Consider the following 25,010-nt stretch of genomic DNA (forward strand, 5'->3'; position numbering starts at 1 on the left):
TATAATACATATTAATGGATGTCTCCTTCCTTTCAAAGATGCAAAATATCACTCTCAGAAGAGTTAGATTCTTAAAAGTTCTAATTATGGTATTTGCTTTAATTTCTAACAGAGTCCCATATTCTAAAAAATGTGAAACATCTGTTTGACTAGTACTTTCCATTCAGTAACGGTACTGTACCAATTAGCCACACACGTGCTCTAGCGCCATCTAGCTAGAGTCCAAGGTAATTCACTTCAACTCAGTTCTGCTTCTGGTCTGTAATTATTTCAACTTTTCATCTTTTAATTATACTGTATTATTTAGATGTTTTTGTTTTCCCTTCTCTTTAAACGTAGCCCCCAGGGATTTTTTTAAATCTCAATTTAAATAGTCTAATGTGGTAAGTGGAGTCCCACTCCTATGAAGGTTTATGCATTAGTGATAAATCTCTTGACACATTATAAAAGCATTTGGTTTTATAACAGACAAGAGACTCTGATTAGGTTTGCGTTTTCAGAAGGTTGTTCCATGAAGTTACTAAAAATCCAAGGTTAGTTGCCTCTACTCACACTTGAATTATTATTATTTTTTGATAGTCAAGACGAGGTTAAGGTGAGACACTGTCTTCAGGTGATATACGTTTCTCCAACAGATCCCCGTTGGTAGGCCTAGAGTGCCAAGGTGAGGTGGTAAGAAGAGAACGCAGTGATAGAATGGGAGGTGAGTGGGGGAGTACCCGTGACAAAGGCGGAGTTGAGAGGCAGAGGATGGCTTCAAAGAGGAGAGTCTTAGACAAAAACCCAAGCAACTTGAAAAGGAGAGTAGAAAGAGGAGATGGGAGACACTAAATCGAGAAATCAGACCAAGAGACAGACAGGGGTCAACCTGGGGTAAAGAAAGAATAAGAATAAAGGAAAGCCAACAAAGAATAAAAAAATAAAAGAAGAATAAAAGCAGAAAGCCGAGAATAGGGATTTGTTTTCACCTTCACAGTTAACATTCTTATGTGATACTACCTGTTTGAAAACCAGGGTCTGTAAACTGGAGCCCAATCAACATTGTTGATAGTTAACTAACCTACTAACATTCACTTTCTTGATCTTAACTTGATAGGTAGAAATTTAATGAGTTGACAATACATTTTGAAATAAGAAGTTAGGATCTTTTTTTTTTTCAATCTTCAGAGTCAGTTTACATCCATGAAAGGGAAAATTACTTAAAGAAAATTGAGATTTACTTTGATAAATACTTTACATATTACTAATCTTTTCTCAGAGCCAGAGATGCTGAAATGTTCTTGGGTGGCCAAAAGATGTTGAAAGACAGAGCTTCCTCCATGGAAATAGATTGCTTTACTATATAAAATCACATTTCAAATGGTTTTTCTTATAATGAGTCATAGTGGACACATAAGCAAGGATTTTTGACAGTTCCTTAATGTAAAACAATATAAACAGGAGGATCTTTACAGGTATACTTAAAAGGGAAATATTATTTTAGAAACGTAGTTAACCTAAATTTTTAGTGTTTTTAGGTTTGTATAATAATGGTTTTGCAAAAAATGTTTACCATTTCTGGTTTAAAGAATGTGTCATATAATTCTGCAGGACTTTCTCTTTAATTCTTAGCAACCTGTCTTTTGCAAGTGCAAGTCAACAGCACTTTAATCTCAGTTTTATAACACGTTCAAAATGTGGGGAAGGCAGTTTGTCAATGACACTCTGCTACTCCTCAGTAATCCTTTGGTATCTTTGATTCCCAACTTGCCATGTAGCTTGCCCCACTCTCCAGTTTCTGTTCAGGAAATACTCTATTGTAAATGCCATTTGTACTTTTCAGTGGCTTTTTACTAATCACTACTTGGTTACAAACAGTTTTTTGGAAGGAGACCTCTCAAGTGTCTATCCATCTATCCATCCATCTATCTGGAACTAAGACTAGTTATTTCTACTTCTTTTAGATCTTCAAAGTCACCTTCACCTTTAAGCTATTTTTTGTCACAGTCTTAAGATGGTAGCAGCAGATTCAGATCAGTACTGCTCTGAGGAAGAAGGAGGACTCTTTGTTGTTTTTTTTTTGTGTGTGTGTGTGTGGTACGCGGGCCTCTTACTGTTGCGGCCTCTCCCGTTGCGGAGCACAGGCTCCGGACGCGCAGGCTCAGTGGCCATGGCTCACGGGCCTAGCCGCTCCGCGGCATGTGGGATCTTCCCGGACTGGGGCATGAGTCCGCGTCCCCTGCATCGGCAGGCGGACTCTCAACCACTGCGCCACCAGGGAAGCCCTCTTGTATTCTTATTTATTTATTTTATTTATTTATTTTTGGCCGTGCCGTGTGGCTTGTGGGATCTTAGTTCCCCAACCATGGATCGGACCAGCGTCCCCTGCAGTGGAAGAGCAGAGTCTTAACTACTGGACTGCCAGGGAAGTCCCTTTATTTACTTTTTTTTTTTTTTTTTTTTTTTGCAGTACGCAGGCCTCTCACTGTTGTGGCCTCTCCCGTTGCGGAGCACAGGCTCCGGACGCGCAGGCTCAGCTGCCATGGCTCACGGGCCCAGCCGCTCTGCGGCATGTGGTATCCTCTCGGACCGGGACACGAACCCGTGTCCCCTGCATCGGCAGGCGGACTCTCAACCACTGCGCCACCAGGGAAGCCCTATTTACTTTTGTAAAAGAGGTGAAGAAAGCTTTCCCAGCAGCCCTCCAGGAGACTTCTTCTCATGCCTTGGTAAGGATTGGGTCCCATGCTAATTCCTAAATCAATCACAGAAAGGCGAGATTACAGTGATGGGCTTAGATCATCTCAACCTTGTCTGCATTTTGAAAGCTGAGAAAAATACTGATCCCTGAGTCTCACCCTCAGAGATCCTGGGATGCAGCCTGGGGCACTGAGAGTTTTAATGGAAAGGTCTCTTGATAAAGATCTTTAAAGGAAAGAAACCTTCAAGACCCAAAGGAATTAATAAGGTACAATAGGTGGTAGAATACATATTTCTAAATGAAGCTTCCCTCATCACAGGTGTCTACTGGTAAGGCAGGCCTAGTCATACCCTTTGCAGAGTCTCTGGAAATGTTAGCATCACCACTTTCAAGGCTTCACAGGGATTTGTCAGCAGGGCCTGTGCCATGTGGCCCAGAGACCTGCATAAACATGAAAGTCTGGCCCCTTTGGTGATTTGGCCTCGTACTGACTCCCATGTACCATCTGACTACATCCGTGAAGCTGCACGGTCTCCTGAGCATGTTGAGCAGGTGCGTGTGGGCTGAAGTCCAGGTCCTCTATGCTGCCAAGTCCTTCACTCTGGCTCCAGGCTGCATCCCTTTGAGGTGATGTGTGGGACGATGAGGCTTTTGTGGAGAGTGACAAATATGAACCTTTTAATCGCCTCAACTTTCTATCTAGAATGATGGTTTGGGGCTTATTTATAACAACTGAAAGAAGAAATTAAAAATAAAATTTAAAATACGCGGCACTCTGTATAGTCCTGCTTTATTTAGATTCTCTTCTCGTGATACCATTATGTGTACTGTTTAATTTGTAGTTCAAAATATGGAAAATTTTCTAATGTTTTATTTCAAAGACTCACAATAATGTAATAGGGAATATCTCAGTGTTTTCACATAGTAAAAAATACTAGGTCAGGAGGTGTTCTGGAGGACTCTTTCCTGAATACCTAATCAAAATCCTTAGATGTCCAGTTCTATGTACTCATGATTTCTGAAGTTTTAGAGTAATGAGCCCTTATTTTTAAAAAATCCATAGTTCTGACTTGCTTCAATTAGACTTCCAAGGACAGAGAGCCTCCCAAGAAAAAAAGCAGAAATAACCAGATAACAGTTTTATTGCTAATCCGGAGCTTCCTGATAACCAATTTTTTTCCTTGGATATCAGGAAAGACAACCATTATAATCTGCTTCACTGGTACGGATCACATTGTACAAGGTACCTCCTTTGAATCCTTCCATCATATCTCTGAGCAGGCACTGTGTCACATATTTTACATGCAGTATCTCATTATTCTGCACAATGGTCCAACCAAGTTAGTCACCATTCTGTCCTTCTTGGAGATGAAGAAATAGTAAAGCAACTCGCCCAGGGTCACACAGCTAGTGGTGGGAGAACCAGGATTTGAATTCAAGTAGGTTTAACTTGGAAACTCTACTCAAATGGGTCTAACTTGGACACCACCACTTCATTAGGTGGTGTGTGTATAAAAATAATAATAATAAGATAAAGTAAATGTGTAAATTGTTGAAATGCTGCCAATATTGACCTACTTAACATTTGAATTATAGTTTAAGAATATTGTTTAAAACTTAACGAATTTTAAAATACATTGGGATTATGAAGGGATGTAATTATTGCTGGCTAATAACAATAATAATAACAATAACACCAGAAACTAAAATTAATTGTGTACTTACTATGAGCAAGGTATTATGCTAAGTACCTTGCGTAATGATGATAATAAATATAATAAATAATATAATAAAAATAATAAATAATAATAAAAGCAAGAACTGTAAGACTATTACTACTGCTAGTAAGGGCAAATAATAATTAAAACGCTGTGTCCCGGCTACTTTTCTAGGTACTTCACATGGAGCACCTGGATCCTCACAACAACCATATAAGGTAGGTTTTCATTATCACCACCGTTGTATTTATTTTTTAAAGAGTTTTTTGATGTAGACCATTTTTTAAAAGTCTTTATTGAATTTGTTACAGTATGGCTTCTGTTTTATGTTTTGGTTTTTTGGCTGCGAGGCATGTGGGATCTTAACTCCCTAACCAGGGATCGAACCCACACCCCCTGCTCTGGAAGGCGAAGTCCTAACCAGGTCAAGAACTTTCCTCAAGATCACCCAGTTAGTAGGAAGCAAAGCTGAAATTTGGACCTCAGCCATTTGATTCTAAAGTCATGGATTTTACTACCAGATGTGGTCATTTAAACAAAATAATGTTTCTTTAAAATCACCTCTGATCTCTTTCAGTGAATTGGATTTAAGAATAGGCATTGTTGTGGCAGTAACACCCTAGGTTCAATATTATATAGCATATATGTATAAAGTTAAAGAGGCAAATTGCCTAAGTTAGATTCTTAAAAGTCTCTTCTAAATTGAGTACCTTGTTTTCAATGTTCTGTCTCTTTTGGACAGGTTCACATGAAGCAATTAGGTGGATTCTGCCTTTTGACCTTTTGGAGACTCTTTTTTCAGATTTAATGAAGTTTTGAAAATACAGTAAACTTTCTAGAGCAGAAAACTGAAGTCTTTCTTTAGAATCAATTGACAAAATCTAGAATAACACCTTTTATTATTATGTGAGACTGCAGTTCTTCAATTTTTAAATTTGAGTGTTTCATTAAGTGAGTTTTAGATTTTATGGACTTATAGACTTGGAGTGTCCCTAGAGTTCATAAATGTGTGTGCCATGTTTCTGGCATTCTCATAATTTACTGCCACAGAAGGGAATGTGTGAGATTGTAGGGTTTCTTTTATATCTACCAGCCTCCTACAGATTTGCAGGATGGACCTAAATGCCCATCATGAAGACAGCCAGCCTCTCTACTTTAGGAAAAAGCTACTCAGGTGCTTCTATTTGTTGGCAATGGTGATTCAACTAAGTTCAACGTGGAACCTTTGCGTTCATCGTGTTAAACTGTATTGGTGATGCAAGGGTGGGGCTCGGATCCTGCTCTCAAGCGACTCACTCCACTGATTAGGTGGAAACATACATGACCAGCACTAACACAAGACAGGTGACTATCCATATTGTTAATGGCCAAGCAAACCAAAGCGCTATGTGGATACATGGTTGCAAGAGTTCACTTCTGATTGAGAGGGATTCTGAGAGATGTTTTAAAAGAATTTGAACTGAGTGTTCTTTTTTTTTTTTTTTTTTTCCTTTCTGGCCATGCTTTGAGGCTTGTGGGATCTCAGTTCCCTGACCAGGTATCAAACCTGTGCCTTGTGCGGTGGAAATGCAGAGTCCTAACCACTGGACTGCCAGGAAATTCCCTGAACTGAGTTTTAAAAGATATACAGGATCTTAAGATTGGTGTATGGGAGGAAAAATCATTGTGTAGCAAGAGTACAAGCTTTGGAATCAGATAGGCCAGGCTGAGAATAGTGGCCCAAGCTCTTGACTCTGTTAACATTGGGAAAGTTACATCACCTTTCCTACCTCAGTTTTCTCACCTGCAAAAAGAGGATAATAATATCTGCTTCAGAGAGTTTGTCTGAGGATTAAGTAAGAACCTGAAAGAAACCCCTATCATAGCACCTGGGATGTTACAGGTACTGGGTGAACTGTGCATGAATGCATGTTCACACACACATACTCAAGACATAATATTCTCATGTGAATATAAGTTGTCACATTTTCAGTATTTTATTATAAAATTGCTAATCGATCATCAGAAATTGAATGAATTTTGTTCAGTTATTAGCTACTTCTCCTTGCCCCTTAGGTAATTCTTATGCAGTTTGCCAATCTTGGTTTGCTATCCATATAAGAGATCCTACATTTTTCTGCAAATTATGGTTTTTAAGAAAAAGAGGGAGTTCTGAGCTGAATACAGCAGAAAGGTCAACAACAGGCACAACACTTTTACACATTTTGGGGCCTATTTCCTATGTAATGAAAAGCAGAAGGTAAACTCTACTTTGTTGAATGACTTTTTTTTTTAAATGAACCAAACTATTATTATAAATCATTATAATGAGTTTTTGTGAATGACCCTTGTTATCATAGATCTTTTATTTAAATTATTTATTTATTTTTGGCTGTGTTGGGTCTTCGTTTATGTGTGAAGGCTTTCTCTAGTTGTGGCAAGGGGGGGCCACTCTTCATCGCGGTGCGCGGGCCCCTCACTGTCGCGGCCTCTCGTTGCGGAGCACAAGCTCCAAATGCGCAGGCTCAGTAGTTGTGGCTCACGGGCCTAGTTGCTCCGCGGCATGTGGGATCTTCCCAGACCAGGGCTCGAACCCGTGTCCCCTGCATTGGCAGGCAGATTCTCAACCACTGCGTCACCAGGGAAGCCCTGCTGAATGACTTTTTATGTGGGAGACAGATACTGTTCTTACTGAGAAGAGGAAGCAGCCGCTGACCTGTGAGTTAGGATGGTCACCTAATGGTACGCAGAGTGGGGGGTGAGTCCACCAGGAAGCAGCCCCAGGTGGAGTAAATGATGACAGGGAACGAGGATGCTCTCTTCTCCGAGCCCTCATTCGCAGGCTGAAGGAACCTTGCCTTTCACGTTAAACCAGGACATTAACCAGGAGGTCTGCCCGAAGAGGAATAGTTTCCGTCTCTGTCTCTGTGCAGATCTTTCCAGAGTAAGGCCCCGGGAGCCCTGACTCATCTACTCGAGTGAGTGGAAACGTGGCACAGTGCCCAGAAATTGGGGCAGAGCCTTTGGATGTGGGCGTGAGGTTTTTCAGTATATTTTTTTCTCCTGGCATCATAGCCTGATTTATGGAAAACAAATAGGAATTTGCCACTGAATTTAGATTTTCCAGTTGAGGAATCAATTCCGAGAGAAATATACATATTTATTTTGTCTTAATGAAGAATTTACTCTGAGTAATATTGGGTGACATGTAGGTTACTAGTATTCCATTCAATTATCTCTGTTTAAAAAGCGCTACTAATTTATCACTCTGTTAGATTTTATATATATATGTATGTGTATATATATATATATAAAACTTGAGCACTGCTAAAGAATTGTTTTGACAAGATGGAAATTAGGAACAGTTATATTAAATAATATATACTGAAAATGTTCTATTAAGAATTCTTTAATCATAATCATATTAATCTTAATTTAATTATTAATCTTAATTGTTAACATTATTAAATATTGTTAAACATTATTTAATATTTATTTAATGTTAATATTCATTAGTAACATTAAATAAATATTGATATTTGATTAATATTAATAACTTCTTATTTAATCATAATTATATCAACGTTAATGATCCCTCTGATCAGAAAGTGATTGAATATTTTAAGTGACATATATTTAAAAGTATTTCACCTGTAGATGTTCAGATACCAACTATGATGTATAACGGAGAAATTTTTAAACATGCAATTTGTAAATTAGGAAGTATCTATATTGTTTTAAAAGTAATTACACTAAATAAGGATTTCTCTTCAATAGTTAACATCGTGGGATTTTAAATTTATTATTATTGAGGGCTTTACCTGAATCATTTATTTAGTAGAAACAAAATTTTTAAAATGTTAACATTTAAAAAAAAGGAATTAGAACAGCCTTGGTGGAAATTCTTAACAACAGTTTACTCTCAGATGTAAATCTTGATTTTATGACATTATTGTGCCCCATTTTATTAAAAAGATCATATTATGGAGTCCACAAAAAGTGCTCAAAAAGATTTTTAAATTTATTTAAGATGAAAAATAAGGACTCTGTCATAAATTCTGTGGTCCTGGGGTCAGTGAAGACATTTTTACTGTTTATAGAATCATAGGGTTTCTTTTTTAAATGATGCCATGGATAGTATTTATATACTGTCGCTTTTTAGTGAACCTGTTGTTAAACTGTTTGCCAATTTCTCCACAGAATAGAAGCTATCATTTACTGTTTCCTAATTCAAACTTGGAAATTTTAGTGAATACTGATAAAGTTAACTACCTAATCCCTATGAGACATACCAAGTTATTTAAAAAATATTGTAAATGTAAATATTGTAAAGTTAAAAAATGCCTACTCTTGTGGGGCTTACATTTAAATTGGGAGAAATGGATAGTAAACAACATAAAAGACACATAAATTCTGTAGTAAGGGAGAAGGTGCCAAGAGCTGTGAAAGAAGGATAAAAGGAAAAATAGGGCCGAGTACGGGGGATTGGGAGTAAGATTTTCCAGAAAAACAATTCTTAAAAAATTTAAGAAAATTCGCTTGTTTGATACAATAAATAGGATAAAGCAGCTCAAAATGTAGTGGTAGAACTGGTGCTGGTGTATAAGGCAGAAGACGATAAATAATGCAAAAGAGAAACAATCTTGAAGTTGCTTTTTATGATTCTATGATTCTAAGCTATTCATGAACATTAAATCATTCCTTTATTGGTTACTTTCTCTATTCCAGGCCCTGTAAGTGAACACAGTAAGTGGTTATAGGCTGCTTCCAAAAGAGGCTATCAGATTATTCATAATTCCTGCTGTGTACATTTTAGAGGTAAATGTGAGATAAATTTCATATGTATTGATATATAAAGACTGTAGATGTAGAGATAGTCATTGCATCAGTGTTTGCAATGGTGAAAACTGGAAACAGACTAAACGTCTGTCAGTGGAGGAAGGAATAGGTAAATTATAGCTACATTTGGAACTTATGCAGCAGTTAGAATATTGAGGTAGGATTATATGTATTGTCATGGAAAACTCTTCAAAACATTGCTAAGTTTTGAAGTAAAGGAGTTTCAAGGCAATATATCTAGAAAGCTGGTTTTGAATTCAAACAATTCAAACACATCAAAACTATATATGTTTTGGTATGTATATATGTATGTATGTATGGTAGGGTAGATCACTTTATTTTTCCCAACTCTTCCCTTCATCTCTGTAGTAGAATTGAATGTCAACATCTTTTTTATATGAAATGCGGACATGTCATATACTAAATTCCTATAGTTAATTGTGCCTGTATATCTCTGCCCAATGTCTTGCATGGCCATATAATTTGTCTTGATTAATGGAATGTTAGGGGTCATGATGTAAGCAGAAGCTTTAAATGTGCTTGTGGGGTTTTGCCTGATCTCTTGCATGTTTGCTCTCTGCCATGAGAAAAATCAAGGCTTGATAGCTGATAGTCCCAGAGGAAAAACCCTTAGAATGAACCTAAACTGATCTAAGGCCTGAAACAGAGTTGCCCTAGCTGCCTCATAATCCCTCCACCAATAAAAATAAATGTTCTAAGTCACTTGATTTTTGAGGTTGGTTGTTATGCACTATTATTGCATCAGTGGCTAACTAACACAATATGTGAGTGCTTAGAAAAAGATGAGGAACAATAGCCATCAGACTTTAATCTTTATTTCTGAGAATTAGAATTGGATGTAAGAGGAAATTATCATTATTTTCTTATATTGTTGACTTTATTTTAATTTTTAAAATTTAATTTTTGAGCAGGTAATACATGTTTTGTTTCAAACATCAAAACACTATTAAAAGTATACACTAAGAAGATCAGCTCCCACTTTTTTTTTCATCCACCCCATTTCTGCAACCTATAGGCAATAAATTAGTATATTGTTTTTCTCATAAGAATGCTTAATGACAAATTGAGCAAAAACAAATTTATGTTACTTTCCCCATTTATTACCTATGTTTTGTTCTTGCTTTCATTTTGCATTAGTATATCACAGAGATCTTGTCATTTCAGTACATATACATTTTTCCTTTTTTTAACAACTGCATAATATTCCACAGTGTTCCTTAGTTTATTTAACCAGTCCAATATTTGCTGGGCACTTCGATTATTTCTAGGCCTTTTTGTCTACAAACAGCCCACAATGAATACTCTTGTACATATTCTAAAAGTGTAGAATTATCTGCAATATAGTTTTATCTTTTTCTTTCCAACTTCTAAGCATCAGCTATTTTTCTCTTATATAAATATATAGCTGAACACCTTTAATACAAGGTTAAATAGTAGTGTTGATAGTGGCGATACTTTTCTTATTCATCCAGAACATTTCTTAATTAGGAAAGATGCTGGTGTTTGGGCTGGGCTTACCTAGAATCATGTTGTATCAGCTGGAATCTTTGCAGTAAACAGTTAAAGGAAAATTATTTCTCTAATCATAACATTTCTGACACCAGACTGTATTTTCCACACTAAGCAATTCTCTGCAGACACCAACTGGCTATCCTACAATTTAATTCAATTCTGACACCAACTACCTGGAATTAGCACAGATCCCCAGGTTAAGGGCTCAGTCCCACAAGACTGCCCTCAACTTCAGATGCCACTTGTAAGTAATGAGCCCCAGGTTACCCACACTTCTATCCAACCTGACTACAAATTAGGGGTTTCCACCACCCCCTCCTCAGGTCTGAGGAAGAAGCCAGTCGTTTAGTTGTGCCTGCGCAGAATGATTGCCTCACCTTTTTCTTATCTCCAGTTAGCTTTCCCCACGCTCCCAACAGGCTCAACTTTGTCCCAAGTCCCATACCTTCAGGGAAAGTGGATTTGAGATTTGTTCTCCCTTCTTGCTTGGCCGCCTTGTGAATAAATCCTTTTTCGCAAATCCTTTCGCTGCAAATTTCGCCATCTCAGCATTTGGCTTGCGGCGTTGGGCGAATGAACCTGATTCAGTAACAGAAGATGGTATTTAAGGTGAGGATTTCAGCTATTTTGGTGCGTTACTCAGTTTTCCTAGGTCTCTTCCATGTATCCACATTATTAAATTTTTGTTTATCTTCTGTTACTTTGTCTCATGTCAATTTAGTGCTTAGACCAGACAGAAGAACCTAGATGGGTAGAGGAAAATTTCCTCCTCCCTGACAGTATTATAAAGGATACAAATAAACAGTCAAATGAAGAGGATGAAGAGGTACATAACAAGATGAGGTCTGGAAGGGTGTCACGTGTGGGAGCTTCTGTCCTTACGGAATCCAGAGTGCATCACCCTCCTGGCACATGAATGCATCACCAACTTGGAAGCTCTCCAAACCCTGTTATTTAGGGTTTTTATGGAAGTCCCATTACGTAGGCACAGTTGATTAAATCACTGGCCAGGGGTGGTTAACTTGATCCTCCGCCCCTCGCTCCACCCTGGGGATGGGGCGAAAGTCAGTCCTCTAATTACATGGTTGGTTCTTTTGGCAACCAGCCCCCATCCTCCAAGAATCACTTCCTTGGCTTAAACTCAGGTTTAATTAAAAGGGGCTTATTATGCATAACAAAAGATGCTCCTTTCATCCCTCCACTCAAGAAATTCCTAGGGCTTTAGAAGCCCTAGTGCCTGGAACTGGAGACAAAGAATAAATATATTTCTCATTATACTACAATATCCCAACAATTACAATCAAACTAAGTAATTACTAAGAGCTTAATGAAGAGAAACCTTTTATTAAAAAGTGGCAGGACTGGGCTTCCCTGGTGGTGCAGTGGTTGAGAGTCCGCCTGCCGATGCAGGGGACACGGGTTCGTGCCCCAGTCCGGGAAGATCCCACATGCCGTGGAGCGGCTGGACCCATGAGCCATGGCCGCAGAGCTTGCACGTCCGGAGCCTGTGCTCCGCGACGGGAGAGGCCACAACAGTGAGAGGTCTGCGTATCGCAAAAAAAAAAAAAAAAAAAAAAAAAAAGTGTCAGGACTAAGGAAGCCAAAAAGGGATGGTGATGTTTATGGGACTAACCATGGTGAGGCGGCATTGCCCTTCTTAGGACTGAAGGGGAACTAGGGATCCGAGGCTCTGGGAACAGAGAGCTGCAGGCAAGAGCCTCCTGATAGAAACTGTAGACTTCAGAAAAGAATCACTTTATATACACTCTTTTTTAGATTTTTTTTTCCATATAGGCCATTACAAAGTATTGAGTAGAGTTGCCTGTGCTATACCTAATATGCCTGTGCCTTATTAGTTATCTATTTTATATATAGTAGTGTGTGTATATGTCAATCCCAATCTCCCAATTTATCCCTCCCCCACCTTACCTCCTGGGAACCATAAGTTTTTTTTCCTACATCTGTGACTTTATTTCTGTTTGTAGGTAAGTTCATTTGTACTCTTTTTTAGATTCCACATATAAGTGATATCATTTGATATTTGTCTTTCTCTGTCTGACTTCACTCAGTATGACAATCTCTAGGTCCATCCATGTAGCTGCAAATGGCATTATTTCATTCTTTTTTATGGCTGAGTAGTATTCCATTGTATATATGTACCACACCTCCTCTATCCATTCCTCTGTTGATGGACATTTAGGTTGCTTCTGTGTCCTGGCTATTGTAAATAGTGCTGCAGTGAACATCGGGGTGCGTGTATCTTTTCAAATTATGGTTTCCTCTGGATATATGCCCAGGAGTGGGATTGCTGGATCATATGGTAGCTCTATTTTTAGTTTTTTAGGGAACCCCTGTACTGTTCTCCATAGTGGCTGTACCAATTTACATTCCCACCAACAGTGTAGGAAGTTTCCCTTTTCTCCACACCCTCTCCAGCATTTATTGTTTGTAGATTTTTTGATGATGGCCATTCTGTCCTGTGTGGGGTGATACCTCATTGTAGTTTTGAGTTGAAGTTCTCTAATAATTAGTGATGTAGAGCATCTTTTCAAGTGCTTTTTAGGCATCTGTATGTCTTCTTTGGAGAAATGTCTATTTAGATCTTCTGCCCATTTTTTGATTGAGTTGTTTGTTTTTTTGGTATTGAGCTGCATGAGCTGTTTGTATATTTTGGAGATTAATCCCTTGTCAGTTGTTTCATTTGCAAATATTTTCTACCATTCTGAGGGTTGTCTTTCGTTTTGTTTATGGTTTCCTTTGCTGTGCAAAAGCTTTTAAGTTTAATTAGGTCCCATTTATTTATTTTTGTTTTTATTTTCATTACTCTAGGAGGTGGATCAAAAAAGAACTTGCTGAGATTTATGTCAGAGAGGGTTCTGCCTATGTTTTCCTCTGTTTTATAGTATCTGGCTTTACATTCACTTTGCTGTACGCCTGAAACTAACACAACATTGTAAATCAATTATACTCCAATAAAAATTAAAAACAAAACAAAACAAACAACAAAACCTGACAACAACAAAAAATGAAAAAATACAACTGTATTAAAAAAAAAAGAAAGAATAACTTTAACCTTGCAATCTCCTCTAATTGGCTTACCCCAAATAGAAACTTGTGGTCTGCAATGACTCAGACCGTATGAGCGAGCCTGCCAGGACACGAAGGAAAAGTGAATCTAGAGGGGCCAAACAGAGACCATCAGCACACATATTAAGGAAGTGACCACTGAATCCCTTTTTATTAAATGTTTTTAAGTTTAAAAATGAAGTTGAATTAAGTATCTTTTCACTATCCATGGAGATGATCATAGGATTTCCTTTGTAGACGATAAATAAAATAAGTTCTATGAAGATAATTTATTAGTTTTAATATTGAGCAATCTTTCCATGCCTAAATTAACAGTATGTCTAAAGTTTTATCTCACGTCTTTTTAAACTTCATACAAATAGAATAATAAAATATGTACTCTAATTTGTGTGGCTTCTTTTGCTCAACATTTTGGGATTCATCCATGTGTATATGTATATACACATAAGTATTTTACTTTGTGACTATTCAGTCTACTGATCCTACTGTTGAATATTTGGGTTATTCTAGTTTTGGCTATTAAAAATATTGCTGCTGTGAGCATGCTTATACACATTTCTTGATGTACATATGTACACATTTCTATTTACCTAGGAATAGAATTGCTGGGTTATTAGGTATGCTTATTTTAAGCTTTACAAGATACTGCTAAACAGTCTTCCAAAGTAATTGTACCACTTTACACTTCCATCAGCAATGTAGATTTCCAATTGCTCCATATTCTTGATAACTCTTTAGTTTTAGCCATTCTAGTGGATGTTTAATGGTATCTCAATGTGGCTTTATTTTAATTTACCTCTGTCTAATGAGGACAGATATCTTATATGTGTATTGGACTTATGGAAATCTTCTTTTCTGCAGTGACTGTTCAAGTTATTGGCTAATTTTTTCTTGGAATTTTTTCTCTAATTTAATTTTATGATTTCTTTATATATTCTGGATATGAGTCCTCTGTCAGGTACATGTGTTTTAATTATATTTTCTTACACTATAGCTTGTCTCTTTGCATTCTTAATAATGCCTTTTGACAAATAAAATTCTTAATTTTTATGTGGGCTAGTTAAGCAGTGTTTTCCAATATGGCTACTTTTTTGTTGTTTCCTATAGCTTTTGCTTATCCAGAGTTCCTGAAGATAAGAATTATTCTGTTTTCTTTTAGAATTTCACTGTCCAATATTATATGTCCAATAGTTCTCTGTAGTGACTAGCTACATATAGCTAAATTTAAACTTGAATTAATTAAATTTAGATTACATTAAATTAAAAACTCAGTCCATCCATTGCACTAGACACATCTCAAGTGCTCAGTAGCCACAGGTAGCTTAGTAGCTACCTTGCTGGACACAGGAAATACAGACTATTTTCATGATCACAGACATGTCTATAGGACTATGCTGTTCTAGAAGCTTTAGTGATTCACTTTACTTTTAGATCTATAATCCATCCGGAATAAATTTTTTTATCAAGGTATAATTGATATATATCATATTAGTTTCAAGCATACAACACAATGATTCAGTATTTGTATCTATTACAAACTGATCACCATGATAAATCTAGTTAGTATCTGTCACCACATATAGTTACAAATTTTTTTTCTTATGAGGAGAACTTTTAATATCTCTTGGCAACTTCCGGATATGCAATACAGTGTCATTAATTGTAGTCACCATGCTCTACATTATTCCCCCATGCCTTATTTATTTTTTAAACTATAGTGATTAGCTTTTGCTATGTAACGAACCATCCCAAAACATAGTAGCTTAAAACAGTAACCATTTCATTTAGCTCACACTTAATACTATTTGGCATCTGTGGTTGTTTCTGTCTCCTCATCTATAAAAATGTAGCTTAAAGATATCTGAATACATACTTTTATGTTCATGTGTATGTTATTTAGGCAGAAAAAATGGGAAGATGAAGCATTAAGCTCCTGTAATATTCCTATAGGAACTAGAACTCCATGTATTTGATTTTTAACAGTGAGAATTAATCATATATTATTTATACAATTAAGAAAAGGAGACTACGAACCGCAACTTAGGAGCCTGCCTGCCACAACTAAGACCTAGTGCAACCAGATAAATAAATAAATATTTAAAAAAAAAAAAAAGGAAAAGGAAAGGAGAAAAAATAAATTGCTTTGTTTCTTAAGCTTTTGTTTCGAAAAGAAGCAGGCAGTTATAGGTATGCTGTGACCTGGCTCTTAGCCAAATCTTTAAAAGAGCATTTATGTTAAAAACTGATAGGAACATAAATAAACAGTATTGATTGACCATAATACAGACTGTCTCCAATATAGACTCCTGTTGCCAAGTAGTGGTGTTTACGAAAAACTCCCAACCATTCTGATTACTTTGGAGACTTAAAAATTGTTTCACTTTAAGACTCTTCTTAATTTAAAACTCTTAGTTTTCTCTTTAACATATTTTCTCTTCGTTTTATCTTTAGTGCATTTCAATTTTTTTTCCCCTAAAGTGTAACTAATACCTTTTCTTTTATAGTAACATTTATGGTTGTCTAGAGCATTATGGTATGATTTTGAGGCAAAAGTTTACATTTTCCTTGGTTCACTTTCAAATTGATAAAATTTATAAGTTGGTTTCAGTGTGGAACCCAGATAGAAATCCAGTGATTAATCCCTGCCTCCTACTTGATGAACTCCTACAGAGAGCAAAGGATAACTTGTTAGTCACTTAGAAATACATCAGACTAGTTAAAGCCCATGCAGTCCCGAACTGTTCAGAATTTCCAAAGTTATCCATCACACTTCGAATAAGAGAAAAAGTGACAAGTTGAAGGGGCTAAACAAAATTTACCTTCCTAAAACAACTATTCATAGATAGCCTGTATGTGGTTATTTTACCCAAGATATAACAATGCAGGTTTCATGATGGCTTTGCAGCATATTTACATTTTGGTAACTTGATTTTCCTAAAAACGAAAGTCTGTATTTTCTCAAATAAAAACAGATGAATATTGAAATCCGATAATTTCTCTATATTATATGCCTCCAGAGCATCATGTATTCTCTTCCAGTACTTTGCACAGTTTAAATGATTTAATTATTTTGAAATAGTTTGTTTAATTTGTCTTTCCAGCTATACCATTAGGTACACAGGAAAGGCTGGTGTCTGTTTTGTCTAAAACTATCCCCAATTCTTAGGACAGTGTCTAGCTCAGTGGTTATTTATTGGCTAACAAGCATTGAGCTAAGTGTGTTGAAATCTTTTCAGCATCTGTGGGTTAAGCACGTGGTGGAAAGCTTAGAGTTTAAAATTAAACTTTAATGTTTGTAGGTTTACTGGACTCTTGTTTAAAGGGTTTCAAAAGCTTTCTCTTTCAAAAGCTTCCACAATAGGATTTCCATGTAACTGCTAATAAATAGGATTTATTATAAAGTTACCTTCTTCTACAGTAAACTTCTCTCTATTAGCTTTTTCTCTCCAAGTCTTTCACTGACATTACTTTGTCTCTTCCACTATACTTTGTGCATCTTTAGCGCCAGGACTTGGTATTCCCAGTAAGGATTCAAGAAATACTTATTGATTGACTGCTTGATTGAATGAATTAAAAAATATCATTTATTATTGATATAAATGTTCTTATTGAGTAGTCTTCTACATAGAAGAGAATTCTTAAGCAAAACTTATATTTTGATTTGAATATATTTCCTCTAGTTTTCTTGGTGGGGAGAGAGAAATTATGAAATATTTAATACATTATAAAAACATGACTTGTTTATAAATAAAACTAGCCAGAACTCAATATTTAAATAAGTGCTGTTACCATCTAAACACTTCCTTTGAAAGTAAACTATTCTTAAATTTAAGCCTAAGTATACCTATTGGGAATGCCTCAAATTTTGAGAATTAATGTTGATGGTAAACCCATCAGAGATTTGGTAAAGCCATCTTGTTGTTGTGATCTAGCAAATTTAATATTCTCATGAGGATCATAATCAGACTCATGAAAAAAAGACTTCTAAAATGCATTTTTCAGTAATGATAGTTCATTGAAATAAGTGCAAAATATTTCTGTATGAATACTTGAAGAAAACTTGACTGATAGATTCTATCATATCTACTAATAAAGTCTCATTATAGTATGAGTATAAAATATTTGTATAATACCTCAGAATTTATAAAGTGTGTTTTCATGTTGCATCTCATGTAATCCTCAAAACCATGAGTGATTTGGTATCTTCTTTATTTTACAGACTAGGAAACTGAAATACAGAGGCATTAAGTGGTTACTTATGACCTGCCAGTTTGTCAGTCTGCAGACTTTGCAGCTGTTTCTTAGGAAAAGTAGGATGCTGTTCTTCATATTTGTATAGGTGTCTTTCCCACATGAGCAATACAGGTTAGGATGGTTCAGTTTCCTACATATATGGATAGAAAAACTAAGCAACACAAAACAGTGTTTCTGTGATCCCAAGATGATGGATTCAAAAATAAATAGAAGGAATAGAATCTGGCTCAAGCTGGTGGTTAAGTTCTCACAGATGTTTGAAAATGCTTCTTTCAGCTTCTTTGTTTTGTAGTGTGAGTTTTTTAGCCACTGAATTATGGAATTTTAATGGTGTATATAATTGTAGGAGTGTAAGGGAAAACAATGACGTAGTAAAAGTTGACTGAAGAAAAACTCTACTGTTTTCCTCTTTTCCTTAATCAGACTCTCTCTCTCTGTGTATTTATATATGTATATATATATATGCATGTTCTCACAATAGCATTTTCTTTCTTATCTACCCATTACTAAGATGTTAATATTGAGTCCCACATTTATTGGGAGCTTGCTGTGATGTTCAGAAAGGAGTGTTTTTATTTCAAAAGATGAACTTCACATATGATCTTCAATATAGATTTTGGATTTTACCTTGTTACAGCAGGATTTTATCATATAATAGACTTTCTTTTACCAAGTATATGACTTGAGACAAAGATTTGAAAGAGGTGGTGCATCCAGGTTCATTTAAGAGCTTCCAAATGACCCAGGAGGGCAGCTGTTGCCTTCAGATTTTACCAAAAGAAATAAACTTGTCTAAGAAAATCCCAACTTGTTATCTAAATTTAAGACATTGACAAGCATTTGACCTTGATGGTCCTAGTAAAATGTGATAGTAAACATATGAAGAACTATTGCTTTTATTTCTCTTCTTTCTCTATTGCCCAAACTTAAGGCAACATGCAGTAAGATTAGAACTTTTTGATTTTTGACATTTTTAATGCTACAAAAAGTAAATAAAGGGAAGTAGTCATCTCATGTGTTGATGCACTAATATGTTCATTATCTAAATTTTGTAAGCTCTAATAGAAGTGTTGAACGTTTTAGAATTCTAATTCCTTTAATTTTCTAGGTCTCTAGAAGGATGAATTCCAGAAAATGATGCCAAAAATATAACCTACCCGTGATATGCTAATTTATTGTAGAACTTGGAATCAAACGCAAACAAAGAAATATTTAACTTATTTTGGTTAATATTTAGAATAAAATAGTAAAAAGAATCAATGCTAATATTCAAGATTTTTTTTTTTTTTTCAGAGTTTAGGACTTTTAATTTGTCCCAAAGTTGCTAAAGCAAAAATCATGATAAAACATTCTGCTTTCCTTTATAACCCACCAACGCAAAAAAACAAAAACAAAACCAAAAAACTCCGTAGGAAAAAAATGGTTTTGTACATGGGAGGAAACAATATAAATTCAAAACTTACAGATAAGGGTTAGCTCTATCACTCATCTCTTTAAAAAGTTTATACGAATATCCAGTCAACACCAACAGGGTTATCTCCCTTGAAATGTTATCTATACGGATTTCCAAGTAGACCACAGGGCTGTATACTGTCTTGGAATGTCCTCAGAAGGCTCTGTCATTGAGCAGGTAACAGAGTAAAAACCTCAGAGTCCTTTCTTTCAAATGGAAGAGGGGAAGACAGGGATAGAAGAGACTATTCGAACTTCGTCTTCTTTCCTTGTGGCTTGTGGTCTCCTCCTCCTCCTCCTCTGCCTCCTCGGAAGCCTCCTCGCCCTCCAAAGCCTCCCTGGCCTCGGCCTCCAAATCCACCTCGGCCGCCACCTCGGCCTCCTCCTCGGCCACCGAAGCCACCTCGGCCTCCTCCTCGGCCACCGAAGCCACCTTCACCCTTAGGCTTGGCCCAGTCCAAAGTAACTTTGTTTCCATCGATTTCACCATCTTCCATGGCCTCCTTGGCAGCTTTGGCCTCTTCCTCGCTGTTGAAGTCTACAAAACCAAACCCCTTAGAGGATCCAGTCTCCCGGTCAGTGACTATCCTTGCACGAACAGAGCCGTCAAACGACTCCTTTAATGTCTCTTCTGTAGTATCCTCAGACAGACCTTTGACAGAGTTTTGGATGGCTGGCTTCTTGCATTAGGTTGTCCCCTGGGTCCTTGCAACTCCAGCCTGATGGGTCTGCCCTCAATTTCCCTTTTATTACATGAATTTAAAGCTTCTTTAGCATCTTCAAATGATGCAAATTCTATAAATGCATACCCTTTAGATTTGCCACTTTGGTTCTGGGGCACTTTGATAAACGTTGCCTTCTCAAATACTTCCTGAAGAGTTTCTTCCGTTGCACTATAGGAGAGGTTGCTTAAAACCAGGGTTTTTGATTCACCAGTCCAAGTGCTATTCTTTCCACCTCTATGGTCTTGACTTTGACCTTTCTCTCCGGTATAGTACAGGGAAATGGATCGCCCATCTATCTCTGTTCCCTGCTTTTCTTCCAAGGTTTTCTCTGCATCAGCTTCTGTCTTAAATTCAATATAAGCAATCCCTTTACTCTTTCCATCCTTGCTGACTAATCTGATCTCCACAGCATCTTCGAACACTTCTTTTAATTCTTCCTGAGTAACTTTATAAGGAAGATTTTTAGCCAAAAGTGTTCTCGCATCTCGTTCTTTCTTACTGTCTTTTCCCTTTGGTTTTTCTAGTTTAATTTCATTGCCAAAGACTTTTAAACCAGTGAGTTCCAAGGCTTTTTCCAGGTCTTCAGCAGATTCAAAATCCACATAGCCAAACTTCCTAGACACACCAATTCTGACATCAACAACTGCAAGATCATTTTTCGCAAAAAGGTCACTGATACCCGTTTTCAATTCAGGAGCAGATTTACTGAAGTTCAGGTTTCCAACAAAGAGATTGAAAGATGTAGTTGGTTCTGTGACTTCCACTTTCTGTTTCTTGGCTTCGGGAGCTGCTTTTTGTTTGGCCATTTCCTTCTTTCGCTTTCCAGGTGCTTCTTTGACAAGTTCTTCCTCCTCCTCGTCCTCCTCCTCGTCTTCGTCCTCCTCGTCCTCGTCCTCCTCCTCGTCCTCGTCCTCCTCCTCATCCTCCTCGTCATCTTCCTCATCTTCATCTTCAGCAGTGTTCTTTGCCTTCACAGGAGCAGCTTTTGCTGGACCTTTCTTTCCTTTGGCTGCTGCAGTCTCCATAGCTTCTTCTTCTGAGTCATCCTCATCATCCTCATCATCCTCATCGTCGTCTTCACCATCATCCTCGTCATCCTCATCCTCGTCATCCGAGGCAGGAGCAGCAGTTGCTTTCATCACCGCAGGCTCGAATTCATCCTCATCCTCCTCTTCATCCTCCTCCTCCTCCTCTTCACTGTCATCTTCATCTTCCTCATCACTGTCTTCCTTCTTGGCATTCTTGCCGTTCTTTGCTCCCTTGGCTGGAGCGGCTGCTCCCTTCTTACCAGGGGTTGCTACCAATGCTTTGCCTGGTGTGGCTCCCTTTTTGCCAGGTGTTGCTACTGCTTTGGCAGGTGTAACTGTCTTCTTGGCTGGCGTAGCGGCTGTCTTTTTGCCAGGGGTGACAACTGCTTTCTTTGCCGGTGTGGCAACTGCAACCTTTTTTGTTGGGGAAACCATCATCTTCTTTGCTGGAGTTGTGGTAGCCTTTTTGCCTTTTTTCTGAGGAATAACAACCTCTTCTCCACTGCTATCATCCTCTTCATCTTCTGACATTTCCTCATCTTCACTATCTTCTTCTACCTCCTTTGGGGGAGGAGCCATTTTCTTGGGGTCACCTTGATTTTTACCGGCCTTTGCAAGCTTTACCATGATAGCGGCTTAGGACTGCGGAGTGTGTGGCGAGCGAGTGGCGCAGATGAGCCCAGAAGAAGCGAAGCAACGTCGATGGCGGCCGCTGATCGCAGAGCTCGTACGCTTGGCTGCCAGCTAGAGCTCGAGACTGAGGCGAAAGCTCAAGATTTAACTAAGTAGAAATTATAGAACCTTCTACATAATTTTAAGATTTGTATCTACCATCTCCTTGCCAATTAATTAATTAAGCAAATATTTATGATACACTGTTTGCCAGGCTTTGTTCTAGGCTCTTGAGATTTATAGGTTAATAAATACAAATTCTGCCCACCAGGCACTTATATGTGAAATGTATAAACATTTTATACGCATTTATGCTGTGTGTAAAATATATGTATGCATGTAATAGATTTTATAACATAGTAGACAGTGCTAGTGGTACATCTAAAGGCTAAAGAAGCATTGTAAACCCATCATATTTAGACACATATTGGAGAGCCTTTTATTCATTATGCAAAAAAAAAAAAATTTGCAGATGTACCCAACATGGAAATGCTCTATGAAAAACACTGACCTTCTTGATCTTAGTGATCCTAATAATTATGGACTTATAAATCATAAAAATGTAATAACCTGATATGGAAGATGAAGGAGAAAAACTGAGTGACGTCTAAGCAACACTAGCCCAGCTAATTGTGATAATCATCAATAATGCAGTGTTCTTTTTTTTTCTTGATGAAATTGACTTGTGGTGCCATGGAGGACCAGTGTGGCTTATAGTAGCTCAGATTTGCACACTCTTTTTGGGTCAAACAAGGTGTCCTTTTGGGGCATCTTCATCTATTAATAGGAGAGTGGAAAAGAAGGTGATTCCCCCACCCCCAGGGCTTTTCACATTGTGGTTTTGTTACTGAACCTGGTCTGCTCGCCCATGTGCAGCAAAGACAATTATTGACACTGGGTTGTGATGAAGGAAAGTACAGGGTTTACTGCAGGGTGCCAAGCAAGGAGAATGGGCAGCTTAAGCTCAAAAGACTTGAACTCTCTGATGGCTTTCAGGGAGATATTTTTAAAAGTAACATTCTGGGTGAAGACTGCAAGGTGCAGGACTTTCTTCTGATTGGTTGGTCATGAGATAACGGGGTGATGTTTCAGGAATCTTAATCATCAGCCTTCTGGTTCTAACCAGTCTGAGGTCTACGTACTTGTGGTCAGCATGGGCAGGGGTCTTAGTTTCTGCATAATAACTCAAAGATACACATCAGATTGATAAGAACTAGGACTCTGAACTATCATTCAATATATCTTGCTTAACTGCTTTTCCTTTGTTTCTGCATTCCGTCACTTTTCTATATTAGTAACTGCTTGAGTCTGCTCTTTGGAACTGAGGGAAGGTCTAAGAGACTAAAGTCTTCTTCCTACAAACAAAAAACGGGGGGGCTTCCCTGGTGGCGCAGTGGGTGAGAGTCCGCCTGCCGATGCAGGGGACACGGGTTCGTGCCCCGGTCTGGGAAGATCCCACATGCCGCGGAGCGGCTGGGCCCGTGAGCCATGGCCTCTGGGCCTGCGCGTCCGGAGCCTGTGCTCCGCAACGGGAGAGGCCACAACAGTGAGAGGCCCGCGTACCGCAAAAAACAAACAAACAACAACAACAACAAAAACAGGAGACACAGAGAGGTCTTGTCATTGGGGAAGACCTCACAGCATCCTGCTTGGTTTCCCTTTGACAATATCTCTAGAAAAATACTAATATTTTCTTTAAATGTAAGACAAGATTTCATTAAACAAATTATATATCATACACTGATTTTAAAAGTATTTTTGTAAATTTTAATTTATTCACTATAATTTATTTATATATTCTAATTCATATTTATGAAATGACATTTATTTATGTTATACACTTTTTTTCCATTTAAATGTTGAGTAAAGATAAAACATTTTAGGTGAATTTAAGAACATATAGAAAAGGTTTAAAAATCATCTTTCTACATTGATAACTAAATAGAATCAATGGTTATTTAAATGATTCTAATTGTTTAGACACATTGAGACAATTTATCTTAGATAATCACTCCAGCAACCCCCTTCAAAAAGCCAGCAATTTACCCAACTTAAGCATTTTAGTAAGAAAGACCTTCTGTTCCTGTTGCTTTTGTCCTAGAATGAAGGAGGGGGGCGAGGGAGGAGCAAACTATAGAGCAAGCTTTTAAAAACAGACAGAATGATATTTTTCTTTAGAATGGGCAAGGAAAGTTTCATTGAAAGAAACACATCTCAGGTAAAGCTGGTTTTCCTTTTATGCGTCTTAAAACTGGCTGGAGAGAGGCTCATTGTGTGCTCTACACTTTTTGTTCTGGGCACCTGAGCGGTGCACAATGTATCACTTATCAGTAGAACAAAAGATTCCTTCATCAGTCAAGCGCTGAGGAAGATGACAGCTGCAGACTCACAGCCGCTCTAGGCAGCCACTCTGCTGAGACGGAACAGGAAATAGACTATTCATTCGGACTTTCATGTCTAACCCTATTTAATTTGACTCAAGTAAGATTAGCCTCTTTCAAAACATATCCATGTTTAATGGTAATCCTAGATGTTTGTTTCTTATGAGAGACTTGGTTCAGAAAATTTAGAAAATAAATTGTATTATGTGAGTTTCACAGTAGAAGCAATAACTAGTTTTATTTAGCCAGAGAGTACTGGTGTATATTTTGAACACTTTACATTTTGGAATAGTATCTTCTCATTACAAATTATAATATAAAAATAATATTACAATATTAAATTATAATATAATAATAATATAAAGACCAAGAAAATTATGAAGTTTTGTGCTACTGATAGTGTAAAGGGATATTAGAAGAAAAATTTCATTGCCTGCAAAAATACAGTTTTAATTGTACTTTAATTCTAAATATTAATCTTGTTATTGAGTATATTCTTTTCTCTTTTATGTAAATATATTTATCCTTTTAGGATTCTATGATTATACTTATATTCCCACTAAACTAAAAAAAATTCTGTTTGGAAGGTCTCTAAAATGTAGAACCCCAAATTCTTGAACAATGATGAAAGAGAACTGTTTCCTTAATAGCTCAAAGATTTC

General features: G+C 37.2%; 1 pseudogene across 1 annotated transcript; it reads right to left on the reverse strand.

Moving 5' to 3' along the window:
• Positions 1 to 19,365: 19,365 nt before the first annotated feature.
• Positions 19,366 to 22,057, reverse strand: LOC309839020 (nucleolin-like; annotated as a pseudogene). The gene has a single exon. The product of its transcript is annotated as a nucleolin-like (transcript).
• Between the last annotated feature and the right edge of the window lie 2,953 nt (positions 22,058 to 25,010).

This window comes from Grampus griseus, assembly GCF_964374135.1.
Source record: "Grampus griseus genome assembly, chromosome: 21".
In the NCBI taxonomy this organism is placed as follows: domain Eukaryota; kingdom Metazoa; phylum Chordata; class Mammalia; order Artiodactyla; family Delphinidae; genus Grampus; species Grampus griseus.